Source organism: Mixophyes fleayi, chromosome 9 (assembly GCF_038048845.1).
Source record: "Mixophyes fleayi isolate aMixFle1 chromosome 9, aMixFle1.hap1, whole genome shotgun sequence".
In the NCBI taxonomy this organism is placed as follows: domain Eukaryota; kingdom Metazoa; phylum Chordata; class Amphibia; order Anura; family Limnodynastidae; genus Mixophyes; species Mixophyes fleayi.
In genome coordinates, this window is record NC_134410.1 from 48,266,011 (window position 1) to 48,283,818 (window position 17,808).

The 17,808-nt window shown below is 39.4% G+C and overlaps 1 long non-coding RNA gene across 1 annotated transcript in view; it reads left to right on the forward strand.

Moving 5' to 3' along the window:
* The window catches only part of LOC142101589 (uncharacterized), a 63,011-nt gene extending 57,388 nt beyond the window's left edge, over positions 1-5,623 (forward strand). Inside the window, exon 3 of the long non-coding RNA XR_012679060.1 lies at positions 5,579-5,623. This is a non-coding gene — a long non-coding RNA (uncharacterized LOC142101589). The remainder of the gene's footprint in view (positions 1-5,578) is intronic.
* The last annotated feature ends 12,185 nt before the right edge of the window (positions 5,624-17,808 follow it).

Here is a 17,808-nt window from a genome sequence, read left to right on the forward strand (position 1 = left end):
CAAATCGCTGCCATTTCTTTGGGGGGGCGGGGGCAGGCAAAATGACATGAATCATGGTGCTCCGCCCCCTCTGCTCTTGTATTGCACCTCCTTGGATTTCAGTGGCATCAGGCCAAAAATACTACAGACATAAGAATTATCAATACTGTATTGTTCTAGCTCTTCCAGATAGGATATGTTTCATTTTACTGAAGATGATTTTCAACTTTTTTTCTATCAATCTTTAGAAATTACCTTTTGAGCAGATAAAAAAAAATTAAAGCAAGAAAAAGCCAAGATCGTGAGTGATACATTTTTAACATTTTAATCATTTTGTTATTGAGAATGTGAGAGTTTATTATAACATTGACCTGGGAATCAAGAGTCAATTATTACATCCTTATCATATGTCAGATCTAGGCTGGCCAGTTCTCAACAGCAATGACAATTTATTATGTTTTCTATATTTTCAAAATAATATGAGAAACAAAACCAATGGCTCCCACTATAAATACCTAGATACATAAAGGCCTACACGTACCATATATAAAATGCCATCTTCCAGTCATTAACTGTAATCTAAGTCATAGCACAATAATAACTACAAAAAGTCCCCTTGGACCACAGGACTTGTACAGCCACAACTACTAAAGAGCCACAGGTTGCATAAACCTACTGCAACATTGTAACATATTGTGAATATCTCATTAAACATAAAGGGGCATATTGAATTGTTGGCGGAAACGCCGAAAATCTCGTGCTCCGTGCACTATTACCGTAATAACCGTTATTACGGTAGTTTTCTCGCTGGATTTCAGGGAGCCGCAAACTGAAATCCAGCTGACTATTACGGTAATAGTTTTAACGCCGCAGGGATATTCAACAATTGAATATGCCCCAAAGACCATTACTATGTCTACACACAAACAAATGCATATTTGTACACATTCATACAACATAATTGTATGATTATTATTTTTATCAGCTAACATTTATAAAAAAAAAAAATAATAATAATAATAATAATTTTGTCAGAGGATTAGAAATAAGGTGATATTAACATAAGGGCAATGCTATTACTACTAATAGTTTTCCAAGATTTACTTTCTTATGAATATAACAAACTTTGTCATAATCTCATTTAAAGTCCTCCCGTTTTATACCACACCCTTTATAACACCACCTTCCCTTACCACCAGGTGTATTCTCTGCATAGAAGTAAATAAAAAATATTTATTACATATTATGTCACCTTATTTATAATTCCACCCTCAATATAATGCTAGTTTTATAAGCTGGATGTATAAAGGGGATTTTATAAATGATCTTTGTTTATCTTATTGTTGTCCAGATATGGGCATCCCTAACAGGTTCCCATCAGCAGAAACAGTTATGTCCCTCAAAAGGGCTTTAGTTACCATATGTATCAAATAAATACTTTGTTTAAAATTGGTTTCTTTTTGGTACTTGGTGTTTACTAGATCAGGACAGGCTTGTACCATGCTCGGAGACAGGATATGACTCTGATGCCTGCTGCTGCTTACCAGTCAAGTCACTAACTGCAATGTGCTGCAGAGTTCAGTGACACTGAAAAATGCTGTTAGTTAGGGTCGCCTACGGTGCATCATAAATGATGGATAAATGAAGAATTTGATTGAATGCCAGACTTTCCTTAGAATGCTGCAATTATAATAAACCCCCCTTACCCCGAACACCAAATTCATCCACATAGGGCAAAAACCCATAAGGTCATCCATATATGTGATGTGACTTTCTGTATGTGATAACATTCTGCATTTTTTATTTGCAGTGTGAAGTAAAAAATGGATAAAGCGCCTCATGTAAGTTACTTAACATATGGGAATGGTGAAAGGCAGTTTACATGTTTAAGTATTTATGTTCATTCTGTACTTACTCATTTTTTCTTACTTTTATAGGTGAGGACAATATTTGTAAAAGGTACGTTCTGTTAGGGTGTGTTACACTAGTTTATGTCAGTAACATTACTAAATCACATTGATTTTTGTCAGGAGCCACGGGCACCGCCGCGACTCTCCTCCTCTCTGTTTCGACATCCGCGCCGTCGCCATGATGACCAGGGCGTCACTTCTGGTTTTGCGGCCCGACTGTTGCCAAGGCAACGGTCAGACGTCGAAAATTCTAAAACCCCGGCATTACAGAGCAGCCGGGCGCATGTGCTGCAACAAATACAGCCTGTGGGCTGATTAAACTAATTAATTAAGGGCCTTACCTACTCCTGTGGTCTGTTACAGGGCAAAGCCCTGATTGGCCAATGGCCTTATTTAAGGCAGGGAGGGCTTAACCTCCTTGTCGGTTATAGCTTCTTAGTTTTGTACTTGTGCTGACCTGCTCTGGATACTCTGCTGGATTTCTGTTCTGACCTTCTGCCTGTTTTCTGGACCTTTCCTTATTGCCTGTGACCCTGACCTTTTGACCTGTCTTGGATTTTGCTGTTCTGCTTGTGACCTTGACCCTTGGCATGTTTTCTGACCATTTTCTACCCTGCAAGTGACCCCTGACCTTGGCTTTCGTCTGACCATCCTTTACCATCTGTACTGTCTCCGGGACTGCGCTGCGGTTAGTATAAAGAACCTACACTACATTGGAGTTAAGTCCTGGGGGCATCCGAGTACCTGTGAGCGCGTCTAGCTCTACGGGAAAGGCGGCTGCTATAGGTGAAGACCTCCGTCTATTAGTTCTGCAGGTTCGTTATCTGACCACTAGCAGCCTAACAATTTTATACAAATGTTTTCAGTAAACATATTCTAAATTATTAATTTTGTTTTTCAGAGGCAAGACCTGAAAACCGGTAATTATGTTATTATATTTTACTACTTGGACATTTCATATATGGGAAAACCAGATTAACATTAGCATATTCTTACACTAGTTGATTTTTTTCTGACAAAATAATGGTGTACTCTATTGTTTGTATCTTTTATTTTGGGTGACACTTTATAATACTGTCATCAGTCAAATTGTCGACCTAATAATATTGTCTACAATTGAATATTCAAACAAATGAATGTCTAGCCATTGACCGAATGTCCTACTCAGAGACAACATGAGGAACTATGTAGTATGTGTGCTCTGCAGTATTTCCCCTGCACAGTATGATGACAACGTAGGGCCTGATTAATTAAGGAGAGTAAGACAAAAAAGGAGATCTGTGGCTGGATCAGGTAGGAATACTTACTGTAATTCCTGTGAGCTACAGATTAGACCAATCTAATCCGTTATCCGGCTGTTCTGAAGTTGGGACCCAGCTAGAGGCGGGACTAGTGAGTTGTGGGCCCTGCTGCAGGGAAGCGGGGAGGAAGTAATGGGGGCCCACAGCTTACTAGTTCCCCATGCAGCGGGCCCTATTATCTCCATGGGCCCGGTGCACCACACCTGCTGCACCAATGGTAGATCCACCACTGGACCCAGCATTCCAGTACCAACGCTCTGCCCGCTACCTAGCAGCAATGGCCAGTTTGATAGCCAGGGGGAACCATCCAACCTGAACCCTGATCTAAAGGAAGAGGTCAGGGGTACCAGGTGCGCAGCGAGGGGGTAGAGTAGCAGCAAAAGCTACCCAGAAGGAAGCGACTCTAGGCATCGGTGAAGGAGCCTAGTGGTAGAAGCAGCATGCCCCACCTACTGCAAATTGAGGGGTGCAATTGGCACACAGATAGGAGACGGTGCCAAGGCAAGCCCAGCCAGTCCCCAGTAAACACGGACAGGGAGGCATAGGAGGTCCATCCAGTCACAAGTACGGTTTCTCCTGGACAAACCATGTTACAAAGCAGGGGGTGCAAATTAGTTTAATATTTTGCATATAAATTAAATACTGGCTGTTTTTTCATATTGCACACAAATACTTGATAGCTTTATTTTTATACTGAAATTTAAAGTTTATCCAGGACATGCCCTACCCCAACTATAAATCTGTCCCCACATTTTAAATTTACCTCCCCTCCAATGCAACATGTTTTTGCCAAGGTGCAAGGTTACTCCTTTTTTTGCTTTACTTTCCCTAAAAGGAATCAGAGTACAATACTATAGCTGCCAAAATTCTAGGTTTTTGTCGATTTATCCCCTAGAGAGTCGCTGGTTTATACTATTGACCAATGACTGTTGTACACCCTGAGTTTATATTCAGGGTACAGTTCTAATGCCGTATACAGTATAAAAAAGTATGTATTTAAGGTGGGCATGTATTTAAGGATACCATGTTATCATGTGTTATCAATATGTTCAGTGTCATATTGGCTAGGTGCACACTACTATTTGCATACACTGTTTACGTACATATGTTCATCTCAAGATGCGACCAACTCCTAGTAACATTAGCACCAGATGTCAGGCACACAAGTGTCTATACTTATGACCGACATTAGCGTAGACAAAGCGTAGAGAAGTAGACTGACTGTGTTAGTAGGAAATACAATATCGCATTACCCTATCCCTTCTTGATGCTGCAATTCACATTGTCAGGCCCACAGTTCTGTGACGTCTCACGTCCTTGCATAGCAGGGTGGGGCCTGAATGATGTGAATTGTCCATATACGTAGCGTATTTTGCGTGAAATTGTACTGCGCATAAACACAAATGGACATTATGCCAATGAATGCAATGACCCTTTTGACTCATCATGACTACAGAGGTGGAACAGGGGAGGGAAGGTGTAGACTAATGTAGGCCATGCTCAGTTAGGGCTTTACGACGATGATGCAACCGATTCAAGCCCTGTGTTTGTAGGAAGTGCGCTTGTTTTCAGCCGTATCTTTTGCACCCACTACAGGACAGATGTAACTGCCGACTATGCTGACAGTGATGACTGACACGGCATAGTCTTTGGTTTAGAAATTACAAGTATGGGTGCCACTAGCTACCACAGAACTACTGTATGTAACTAAGATATACTATTAAAACGCATTGTAAGCACAGTACTCATTGAAACTATATTTATTATGTAATTAATGTAAAAAAAACTATTTTAAATATTATATTAATAACATATATTTATATATATAATTATACTGTTAAAAGTTGTTATTTTATATTTTGCTAAAGTATAAGTTTTTATTGTACTTACACATGTACGTGTACTGCAGTCTGTTCTGTGTGTCTACCTATGACAAGTACTGTTTAGACAGAGCGCGCTTACACCCAGAGTCAGATGGAAACTTGAGATTTGGATTTGAATATAGTCGGAACTACGCACAAGTTCCGTGCACTTAAAAACACACAACTTACATGCACGTTATGTCCGAGTATGAATCAGGCCCACAGTGTTTAGTTTTGTAGCTCTAGGACACAATACTGCTCTGCTTTACTATTTACATTAGATACAGTTGTATCCAAAACACAGTTTTTATTGTATCCAAGGGAAATAAAAACAAAGAACTCTGCTAAATGATATAAAGATATGGCTCAAGGGTACAGACTAAAGGCAGAAAAATAAGCAATGTATATAGTAAATGTTGCTGAAAATTATGTAAGCAACCTAAAGTAAATAGAAGTTGGAAAGCTGCTTTAACATTTGTTTTACATGTTTGAAGATTTTTAAAAACTTTTTACTTTTGTCTAACAGAGTCGACTTTACGAAAATTGACAAAAAATCTGCAGACACGTATGTACCATGAATAGATAGTTTTCTTGGCATTATAACTTATTATTCCTCCTTACAGGATGATTAATTATAGTTATTGGATGAGCCATTTCCTAAAGTGATGCTCAGACAAAAGCATAGTTGCCAACTTTCCAGTCTCCCCTCTGGGAGATCCAGGAGGGGTTGTCATGTGACAATTGGGGAGATGGCGTAGTGACGCAATCTTGTTACCATGACCCCATCCCCTGTCATACAATGCCGCTATTTGCAGCAATTGCTCGTCAGGGGCGGTGCATAATGATGCTAATAGCGTCAAAAGCCTGGTCTCTGCACAGCACCCGGGAAGGAGTGTGCTCTTAGAGAGTCCACGGACTGCCTTAAAATCTGGAACCACCTGGACCTTTCGGGAGAGAAGGGAAGTATGGGCAAAAGTGAGGACCATGGGTGTAAGACAACTGCTGCAAATATTAATTATCAATCTATACCATCTCAGGAGGGGCATTTTGGTGGGCCTACTGTACAGTTTGCAGTATTCTATGTGAGTCGTGATTAACATATTTAACGCAAGATCTCTTTCTTGTGCCAACACATCAGTGGCAATTAGTGGTGAATCCCCAGATGAAGACATCTCATTGATGTTCCACCCTGCACAAAAGTCTATTAAATGTTTAACAGTAGTTATGGATTGTTTTTCTCAACTATATTGCTGGTAATTGCTTTATTGGTTAATGATAATGTCTCTTTTATATGGTTTAGTTGTAATAAAGTGATACTGGTTAATACCTGTTATGGCCACCGGTGCAGCATAAACTCATAGAACAGGTAGAAGAGGTCTTCACCTTTAGCAGCCGCCTTTCCTGTAGAGACTGATTATGCTCACAGGTACTCGGATGTCCCCAGGTCTTATGCTCAGAGTAGTATGAGTTTATGCTAACACGGTAGCGCACAGGTACAGGAGGTAGCACACGGAGTAGCGGCAGGCCAGAGATCAGCGGATTGGACAGAGCACCAGAGAGAATGTCAGGTACAGGCAGAAGGGTCAGGGTCACTAGCAGAGGTTCAGGATCCAGGAACAGGCGATAGGTCAGGGTCACTAGCAGATGTTCAGAATCCGGGTACAGGCAATAGATCAGGGTCAGAAGCATAGGTTTATAATCCAGGAACAGGCAAAGGTCATACACGGGTAATCAATCACAGGTTTCAACACCAAAGACAGGAACAGGAGCTGGCAGCAGTAGTGGAACAGAACGCTATAACTGGCAGTGAGGCTCAGACCTCACTGCCTTAAATAGTACTAAGAGCCAATCAGGACAGAGGAGGACAGGGCTGACAATCAGCCTCAGGAGGCAGTTAATTAATTACTAGCTAGACCTAGCATAGGTAATAACATAACCAGGAAGCATGTATAAAAATATAAATTAACCAGTTTAAATCATATGAGAGCCCCCCTTGGAGTTGGAGGATGTCCCTACACCTTCCTACATCTATGCCAAAAGGATAATCCCAAAGAATAATAACAGAGCATAGAACTAGACCACGTTCCCGGCTGCTAGATCCCACCAGGATGGGGCGTACCGCCGCGGCTCGTGATAGTACCGAAAATAAATTTGCTATTTATCATCTCTATCCTTTTATCATCTTGTATTGATATGTATCTTGTCCGTGAGTAACCTAATTATTCGCCAACTTAATTTTTACCTTCCAATGCCCACATGTTCCTCATAAACCCACAACATCTGAGACATTTATACCTATAACTATCCGAGTACCAGAACCCCTTTTCCCATACTGATTGGCCACTTCTCCCGACATATGTTTCCTGTTTGATGTGTTTGGCCATTTTTAAACTGATTACTTATGCAAAGAACATCCTACTCTAATGCTATGCACATCCTTACCGATTGGAGTACTGCAATTATAATAAACCCCCCTTACCCCGAACACTCAATGCATCCACATAGGGCAAAAACCCATAAGGTCATCCATATATGTGCTGTGACTTTCTGTGATAACATTCTGCATTTTTTATTTGCAGTGTGCAGGAACAAATACACAAAGTGCCTCATGTAAGTTATTTAACATATAACATACGGGAATGGTGAAAGGTAGTTTACATGTTTACATATTTATGTTCATTCTGTACTTATTCATTTTTTTCTTACTTTTAAAGGTGAGGCTCATATTTGTAAAAGGTACGTTCTGTTAGGGTGTGTTACACTAGTTTATGTCAGTAACATTACTAATCACATTGATTTTATACAAATGTTTTCAGTAAACATATTCTAAATTATTCATTTTGTTTTTTAGAGGCAAGACCTGAAGATCGGTAATTATGTTATTATATTTTACTACTTGGACATTTCAAATATGGGAAAACCACATTAACATTAGCATATTCTTACACTAGTTAATTTTTTTCTGACAAAATAATGGTGTACTCTATTGTTTGTATCTTTTATATTGGATGACAGTTTATAAGACTATCATCATTCAAATATCGACCTAATAATACTGTCTACAACTGAATATTCAAACAAATTAATGTCTAGCCATTGCCCGAATGTCCTACACAGAGACAACATGAGAAACTATGTAGTATGTGTGCTCTGCAGTATTTCCCCTGCACAGTATGATCACAATGTAGGGCAGTTTTTTTTAATTGTATCCAAGGGAAATAAAAACAAAGAACTCTGCTGAATGATATAAAGATATGGCTCAAGGGTACAGACTAAAGGCAAAAAAATAAACAATGTATATAGTAAATGTTGCTGAAAGTTATGTAAGCAACCTAAAGTAATTAGAATAATTAAAGGAAAGCTCCTTTAACATTTTTTTTACGTTTGAAGATTTTTTTAAAACTTTTTATTTTTGTCTAACAGAGTCGACTTTACGAAGTACGATAAAAAATCTGCAGACACGTATGTACCATGAATAGATAGTTTTCTTGGCATTATAACATATTATTCCTCCTTACAGGATGATTAAGATACAGGGTTATTGGATGTGGCATTTCCTAAACTGATGCTCAGAGAAAAGCATAGTTGCCTACGTTTCCGGTCTCCCTTCAGGGAGATCTCGGAGGGGATGTCAGGTGACAATTGGGGAGATGGCGTGGTGATGCAGTCATGTTACCATGATTTCTGTAAATAGTTGCTGAATATTTTCTAAAGTCTAAATGAACTTTTAGTTGTACTGTCTATTGCAGATTTTCCTGTTATGTGTATTGTTTTTACAACAACTGTACATCCCCTACAGGATCCTTTCTAAACTCCTCACCACCACTTACAAAGCTCTCTTCCAGTCTACTGCCCCTTATATCTCTAACCTCCCCACCATTCACATTCCGGCCCGCTACCTGCGCTCGGCCAATAACGTCACCTCTCCTCCACTCTGATCACCTCTTCCCACTCTAGAATCCAAGACTTCCCCCATGCTGCCCCCCTGCACTGGAACAACCTCCCACGCTCCATCCGTCACTCCCCCAACCTGTGCTTCTTCAAATAGGCACTTAAAACCCACCTGTTCCTTAAAGTCTACCAACCATCCACCTAACCCCTCATCAACTCTTCTCGTTCTCCCTCTCTGCCCTGGCCCGTCTCTTCTCTCCCCCTTGCTTCACTGGCTCCCTTTCGTGCCTGTTTTTGTTTCACCATCCCTTAGGATGTAAACTTTTATGAGCAGGACCCCCCTCCCCTTCTGTCTCCATTCTGGTTCTTCTGCTCTGTCTTTACTCCAAATGTCTCCCTGGGGTTTCTGAAGCATTGGTACTTTGTGTTTATTGTTCTGTACTTTGTACTACTGTTTGTACTGTATACGGCGCTGTGGAAACCTTGTGGCGCCCAACAAATAAATGATAATAATAATAATAATAATAATAATAAAGCACAGCAGTCACTGGAGTATCACACAACTTGGCTGAGCCATTTCACTGCTTATTGGCAGTTGTCAGGATGGCTTGAACAGTTTCAGCGGTGGTTACAACAGACATTTCCAGTAAAGCATCTCAATTCTCCAACAACCCTACATCTAGCTAAACAGTAGTTCCCTCACTACTGTCCGGCCACTAATTGGAATCGGTGGACCCAACCAGAAATTCAAACACTGTTTTTTATCATCCATACTAGCACTACAAACGAGTAACAACACAACAAACCAATTAATACACCCATGTGGTACACCTGTGTGTGTGTGTGTGTGGTAGAACAAGTACCTAGACGGAATTTAACCCTGTCTGAAGCCTGCTCCTGCAGACTAGCTGGGTTTTCATCGGTTTCCCTATATTAGAGGTGTGGCAAATAAGTCTCTTTGCCACAGTTTGCATATACATTAATTGTTATTTGCAGTCCACCTTGTTAATTAACTAGATCATTTTTGTTTGACTGGATAAATAATTAGATTGATTGGAATGACCATTACTACAAATGGTGCAGCAATGCCAATCTCTCCTTACTCATTGATTACAGAGCTGCAGTTGTTACAAACCGAATGCAGCCAAACAGCACTAACAACTATAAGTTACCATATATGTGATGTGACTTCTGTACGTTCTAACATTCTGTATTTTCTGTTTGTAGTGATGTGGAGGAACGTGTAACCTCTGTAAGTAATTTAACAACAAAACACATGAAAATAGTGAAATGTATTCCATGGGCCTGATTCATTAAGGATCTTAACTTAAGAAACTTCTTATTTCAGTCTCCTGGACAAAACCATGTTACAATGCAAGGGGTGCAAATTAGTATTCTGTTTTGCACATAAGTTAAATACTGACTGTTTTTTCATGTAGCACACAAATACTTGATAGCTTATTTGTACACTGAAATTTAAAGTTGAGATTTGTGTGCTACATGAATAAACAGTCAGTATTTAACTTATGTGCAAAACAGAATACTAATTTGCACCCCTTGCATTGTAACATTGTTTTGTCCAGGAGACTGAAATAAGAAGTTTCTTAAGTTAAAATCCTTAATGAATCAGCCCCCATGTGTTTAAATGTTTATGTTTGTTCTCTACTTACCCAATTTTCTTTTACTTTCAGAGCGATATCAGTATTGAAGTCAAAGGTACGTGGTTATGTGCTAATGTGGTTTGCTGCTGTTACACTAACATTACTAAATCAGTTTTGGTTTATTCATGGCTATTAACTTATTCTAAATATTTTGTTTTTCAGAGGACAGCCCAGAGGACAGGTAATTACATTATTGCATCTTAATAATTTAACATTTCATGTACAGTACAACAAACTACATGAATTAATTGATTTATTATTTATTTACCATTATCTATATGGTGCTTAGATATTATCCAGCGTTTTACAGAGAAGATTTAATCATTCAGATCAGTCCCGCCCCAGTGGAGCTTACAATCAATATTTCCTAACACAAAAACATACACACACAGGGGTCTTGTGGATTGGGGTGCTGGCACCTCAGAGGGGGGAGCGACTTGCCATTGCCACGCCTCTGACCCCTGTAGCGCCCACACCCCTGCACCCACTATAGCTCTACAACACTGCTCTGCTTTGCTCTTTACATTAGATACAGTTGTATCCAAAACCCAGTTTTTTATTGTATCCCAGGGCAACAAAAACAAACAACTCTGTTGAATGATATAAAAATATGAATCAAAAATACAGACTAAAGACAGAAAAATAAACAATGTATATAGTAAATGTTACTGAAGGTTATAAAAAGAAAACTTAATTATTTAAAAGTTGGAAAGACCATTTAACATTTTTTTATACATGTTTTTAAGATTTTTTAATTTTATTTTTACTGTTGTCTAACAGAGTCGACTTAACAAGTGATAAAAGCAAAACTGCAGACACGTATGTACCATGAATAGATAATTTTCTTGGCATTATAACATATTATTCCTCCTTAGAGGATGATTAAGCTACTGGGTTATTGGATGTGCCATGTCCTAATGTGATGCTTAGACAAAAGCATAGTTTCCAACTTTTACAATCTCCCCTCTGGGAGATCCCGGGTAGTATGTCAGGTGACAATTGGGGAGGTGGCGTGGTGACGCAGTCTTGTTACCATGGCCCCGTCCCCTGTAAACATTTGCTGAATTTTTTCTAAAGTCTAAGGGGGGTATTTAATTGTTCCTCCGGGCGCCGCCGGAACGAGCGCGTTAAAACTATTAACGTTTATACGGTAATTACGCGCTCAATTTCAGCTCGCAGCTCCCTGAGCAGTGAGCTGAAATTGAGCGAGTAAATTACTGTATGAACGGTAATTACGCGCAATATTACCGTATAAACGGTAATAGTTTTAACGCGCTCGTTCTGGCGGCGCCCGGAGGAACAATTGAATACCCCCATAATGTACTTTTAGTTATATTGTCTATTGCAGATTTATCTGTTCTGTATATTGTTTTTGCAACAACTGTACATTGGTTTTGTGTTAAAGCACAGCAGTCACTAGAGTATCACACAACTTGGTTGAATCATTTACTGCTTATTGGCAGTTGTCAGGATGGCTTGAACAGTTTAATCGGTGGTTACAACAGACATTTCCAGAAAAGCATCACAGTTCTCCCACAACCCTACATCTGGCTAAACAGTAGTTCCCTCACTACTATCCGGCCACTAGCTGGCATTGGTGGGCCCGCCCAGAAATTCAAAAAGTGTTTTTATCTTCCATACTAGCACTACAAACAAGTAACAACACAACAAACCAATTAATACACCAATGTGGTACACCTGTGTGTGTGGTAGAACAAGTACCCAGAGGGAATTTAACCCTGTCTGAAGCCTGCTCCTGCAGACTAGCAGGGTCAAGGTCACAGGCACAGGTTCAGGATCCAGGAACAGGCGATAGGTCAGGGTCACTAGCAGATGTTCAGAATCCGGGTACAGGCAATAGATCAGGGTCAGAAGCATAGGTTTATAATCCAGGAACAGGCAAAGGTCATACATGGGTAATCAATCACAGGTTTCAACACCAAAGACAGGAACAGGAGCTGGCAGCAGTAGTGGAACAGAACGCTATAACTGGCAGTGAGGCTCAGACCTCACTGCCTTAAATAGTACTAAGAGCCAATCAGGACAGAGGAGGACAGGACTGACAATCAGCCTCAGGAGGCAGTTAATTAATTACTAGTTAGACCTAGCATAGGTAATAACATAACCAGGAAGCATGTATAAAAATATAAATTAACCAGTTTAAATCATATGAGAGCCCCCCTTGGAGTTGGAGGATGTCCCTACACCCTCCTACATCTATGCCACAAGGATAATCCCAAAGAATAATAACAGAGCATAGAACTAGAGCATGTTCCTAGCTGCTAGATCCCACCAGGATGCGGCGTACAGCCGCGGCTCGTGATAGTACCGAAAATAAATTTGCTATTTACCATCTCCATCCTTTTCCCATCTTGTATTGATATGTATCTTGTCCGTGAGTAACCTAATTATTCGCCAACTTAATTTTTACCTTCCAATGCCCACATGTTCCTCATAAACCCACAACATCTCAGACATTTATACCTATAACTATCCGAGTACCAGAACCCCTTTTCCCATACTGGTTGGCCACTTCTCCCGACATATGTTTCCTGTTTGATGTGCTTGGTCATTTTTAAACTGATTACTTATGCAAAGAACATCCTACTCTAATGCTATGCACATCCTTACCGATTGGAGTACTGCAATTATAATAAACCCCCCTTACCCCGAACACTCAATGCATCCACATAGGGCAAAAACCCATAAGGTCATCCATATATGTGCTGTGACTTTCTGTGATAACATTCTGCATTTTTTATTTGCAGTGTGCAGGAACAAATACACAAAGTGCCTCATGTAAGTTATTTAACATATAACATACGGGAATGGTGAAAGGTAGTTTACATGTTTACATATTTATGTTCATTCTGTACTTATTCATTTTTTTCTTACTTTTAAAGGTGAGGCTCATATTTGTAAAAGGTACGTTCTGTTAGGGTGTGTTACACTAGTTTATGTCAGTAACATTACTAATCACATTGATTTTATACAAATGTTTTCAGTAAACATATTCTAAATTATTCATTTTGTTTTTTAGAGGCAAGACCTGAAGATCGGTAATTATGTTATTATATTTTACTACTTGGACATTTCAAATATGGGAAAACCACATTAACATTAGCATATTCTTACACTAGTTAATTTTTTTCTGACAAAATAATGGTGTACTCTATTGTTTGTATCTTTTATATTGGATGACAGTTTATAAGACTATCATCATTCAAATATCGACCTAATAATACTGTCTACAACTGAGTATTCAAACAAATTAATGTCTAGCCATTGCCCGAATGTCCTACACAGAGACAACATGAGAAACTATGTAGTATGTGTGCTCTGCAGTATTTCCCCTGCACAGTATGATCACAATGTAGGGCAGTTTTTTTTAATTGTATCCAAGGGAAATAAAAACAAAGAACTCTGCTGAATGATATAAAGATATGGCTCAAGGGTACAGACTAAAGGCAAAAAAATAAACAATGTATATAGTAAATGTTGCTGAAAGTTATGTAAGCAACCTAAAGTAATTAGAATAATTAAAGGAAAGCTCCTTTAACATTTTTTTTACGTTTGAAGATTTTTTTAAAACTTTTTATTTTTGTCTAACAGAGTCGACTTTACGAAGTACGATAAAAAATCTGCAGACACGTATGTACCATGAATAGATAGTTTTCTTGGCATTATAACATATTATTCCTCCTTACAGGATGATTAAGATACAGGGTTATTGGATGTGGCATTTCCTAAACTGATGCTCAGAGAAAAGCATAGTTGCCTACGTTTCCGGTCTCCCTTCAGGGAGATCTCGGAGGGGATGTCAGGTGACAATTGGGGAGATGGCGTGGTGATGCAGTCATGTTACCATGATTTCTGTAAATAGTTGCTGAATATTTTCTAAAGTCTAAATGAACTTTTAGTTGTACTGTCTATTGCAGATTTTCCTGTTATGTGTATTGTTTTTACAACAACTGTACATCCCCTACAGGATCCTTTCTAAACTCCTCACCACCACTTACAAAGCTCTCTTCCAGTCTACTGCCCCTTATATCTCTAACCTCCCCACCATTCACATTCCGGCCCGCTACCTGCGCTCGGCCAATAACGTCACCTCTCCTCCACTCTGATCACCTCTTCCCACTCTAGAATCCAAGACTTCCCCCATGCTGCCCCCCTGCACTGGAACAACCTCCCACGCTCCATCCGTCACTCCCCCAACCTGTGCTTCTTCAAATAGGCACTTAAAACCCACCTGTTCCTTAAAGTCTACCAACCATCCACCTAACCCCTCATCAACTCTTCTCGTTCTCCCTCTCTGCCCTGGCCCGTCTCTTCTCTCCCCCTTGCTTCACTGGCTCCCTTTCGTGCCTGTTTTTGTTTCACCATCCCTTAGGATGTAAACTCTTATGAGCAGGGCCCCCCTCCCCTTCTGTCTCCATTCTGGTTCTTCTGCTCTGTCTTTACTCCAAATGTCTCCCTGGGGTTTCTGAAGCATTGGTACTTTGTGTTTGTTGTTCTGTACTTTGTACTACTGTTTGTACTGTGTACGGCGCTGTGGAAACCTTGTGGCGCCCAACAAATAAATGATAATAATAATAATAATAATAATAATAAAGCACAGCAGTCACTGGAGTATCACACAACTTGGCTGAGCCATTTCACTGCTTATTGGCAGTTGTCAGGATGGCTTGAACAGTTTCAGCGGTGGTTACAACAGACATTTCCAGTAAAGCATCTCAATTCTCCAACAACCCTACATCTGGCTAAACAGTAGTTCCCTCACTACTGTCCGGCCACTAATTGGAATCGGTGGACCCAACCAGAAATTCAAACACTGTTTTTTATCATCCATACTAGCACTACAAACGAGTAACAACACAACAAACCAATTAATACACCCATGTGGTACACCTGTGTGTGTGTGTGTGTGTGTGTGGTAGAACAAGTACCTAGACGGAATTTAACCCTGTCTGAAGCCTGCTCCTGCAGACTAGCTGGGTTTTCATCTGTTTCCCTATATTAGAGGTGTGGCAAATAAGTCTCTTTGCCACAGTTTGCATATACATTAATTGTTTCTTGCAGTCCACCTTGTTAATTAACTAGATCATTTTTGTTTGACTGGATAAATAATTAGATTGATTGGAATGACCATTACTACAAATGGTACAGCAATGCCCATCTCTCCTTACTCATTGATTACAGAGCTGCAGTTGTTACAAAACCAATGCAGCCAAACAGCACTAACAACTATAAGTTACCATATATGTGATGTGACTTCTGTACGTTCTAACATTCTGTATTTTCTGTTTGTAGTGATGTGGAAGAACGTGTAACCTCTGTAAGTAATTTAACAACAAAACACATGAAAATAGTGAAATGTATTTCATGGGCCTGATTCATTAAGGATCTTAACTTAAGAAACTTCTTATTTCAGTCTCCTGGACAAAACCATGTTACAATGCAAGGGGTGCAAATTAGTATTCTGTTTTGCACATAAGTTAAATACTGACTGTTTTTTCATGTAGCACACAAATACTTGATAGCTTATTTGTACACTGAAATTTAAAGTTGAGATTTGTGTGCTACATGAATAAACAGTCAGTATTTAACTTATGTGCAAAACAGAATACTAATTTGCACCCCTTGCATTGTAACATTGTTTTGTCCAGGAGACTGAAATAAGAAGTTTCTTAAGTTAAAATCCTTAATGAATCAGCCCCCATGTGTTTAAATGTTTATGTTTGTTCTCTACTTACCCAATTTTCTTTTACTTTCAGAGCGATATCAGTATTGAAGTCAAAGGTACGTGGTTATGTGCTAATGTGGTTTGCTGCTGTTACACTAACATTACTAAATCAGTTTTGGTTTATACATGGCTATTAACTTATTCTAAACATTTTGTTTTTCAGAGGACAGCCCAGAGGACAGGTAATTACATTATTGCATCTTAATAATTTAACATTTCATGTACAGTACAACAAACTACATGAATTAATTGATTTATTATTTATTTACCATTATCTATATGGTGCTTAGATATTATCCAGCGTTTTACAGAGAAGATTTAATCATTCAGATCAGTCCCGCCCCAGTGGAGCTTACAATCAATATTTCCTAACACAAAAACATACACACACAGGGGTCTTGTGGATTGGGGTGCTGGCACCTCAGAGGGGGGAGCGACTTGCCATTGCCACGCCTCTGACCCCTGTAGCGCCCACACCCCTGCACCCACTATAGCTCTACAACACTGCTCTGCTTTGCTCTTTACATTAGATACAGTTGTATCCAAAACCCAGTTTTTTATTGTATCCCAGGGCAACAAAAACAAACAACTCTGTTGAATGATATAAAAATATGAATCAAAAATACAGACTAAAGACAGAAAAATAAACAATGTATATAGTAAATGTTACTGAAGGTTATAAAAAGAAAACTTAATTATTTAAAAGTTGGAAAGACCATTTAACATTTTTTTATACATGTTTTTAAGATTTTTTAATTTTATTTTTACTGTTGTCTAACAGAGTCGACTTAACAAGTGATAAAAGCAAAACTGCAGACACGTATGTACCATGAATAGATAATTTTCTTGGCATTATAACATATTATTCCTCCTTAGAGGATGATTAAGCTACTGGGTTATTGGATGTGCCATGTCCTAATGTGATGCTTAGACAAAAGCATAGTTTCCAACTTTTACAATCTCCCCTCTGGGAGATCCCGGGGGGTGATGTCAGGTGACAATTGGGGAGGTGGCGTGGTGACGCAGTCTTGTTACCATGGCCCCGTCCCCTGTAAACATTTGCTGAATTTTTTCTAAAGTCTAAGGGGGGTATTTAATTGTTCCTCCGGGCGCCGCCGGAACGAGCGCGTTAAAACTATTAACGTTTATACGGTAATTACTCGCTCAATTTCAGCTCGCAGCTCCCTGAGCAGTGAGCTGAAATTGAGCGAGTAAATTACTGTATGAACGGTAATTACGCGCAATATTACCGTATAAACGGTAATAGTTTTAACGCGCTCGTTCTGGCGGCGCCCGGAGGAACAATTGAATACCCCCATAATGTACTTTTAGTTATATTGTCTATTGCAGATTTATCTGTTCTGTATATTGTTTTTGCAACAACTGTACATTGGTTTTGTGTTAAAGCACAGCAGTCACTAGAGTATCACACAACTTGGTTGAATCATTTCCTGCTTA